Source organism: Elephantulus edwardii, unplaced genomic scaffold (assembly GCF_000299155.1).
Source record: "Elephantulus edwardii isolate Elephantulus edwardi_28Jun2011 unplaced genomic scaffold, EleEdw1.0 scaffold00009, whole genome shotgun sequence".
Taxonomy (NCBI): domain Eukaryota; kingdom Metazoa; phylum Chordata; class Mammalia; order Macroscelidea; family Macroscelididae; genus Elephantulus; species Elephantulus edwardii.
The window spans coordinates 7,441,702-7,442,396 of NW_006399759.1; positions in this window are offsets into that span (position 1 = coordinate 7,441,702).

The following is a 695-nucleotide window of genomic DNA, read 5'->3' on the forward strand; positions in this document are numbered from 1 at the left end:
TGCCATGGGAAAGTCTGCTGTTAGGGACCTCTCCAAAGTACTGAAGAGCAATGGTGTCTCTCTGGAGACTAAGGTGCGTCTGATACAGGCTATGGTCTTCACAATCACTTGTTATGCATCAGAGAGTTGGACAATGACCAAGGAGGATAGAAGCCTTTGAGCTGTGGTGCTGAAGAAGAGTATTGAGGATACCATGGACTGTCAAGAAAACAAACAGATTCATCCTGGAAAGGGTTAAAATGGGCAGCTCCTTGAGGGCAAGGATTCTGAGGCTCCGTCTAACATTCTTTGGACATGTTGTAAGGAGGGACTGGTTCTTGAAGAGGGACATCATGCTTGGTAGGGTGGAGGGACAGCGCAGGAGGGGAAGGCCCTCTATGAGGTGGATTGATTCAGTGACTGGGGTAATTGGGTTGGGTGTGTCAGAGACAGTGCAATTGGCACAGGAGAGAGCAGAGTTTTAGGCTGTTGTACATAGAGTCGCTATGTGTCACAAACAACTCGACTGCACATAACAACAACAACTGAGAGAGAGAGAGTTGTTGTTATGTTGTGCCATTGACTCACTTGCAACTCAAAATGATCCTATGCACAACAGCTGTGAACCCTGCTCTATCCTGAGCCAACCTTATTGTCTCTGACACACCCACCCTCATTACCTCAGTCACTGAACATACAAATATATATATAAATAA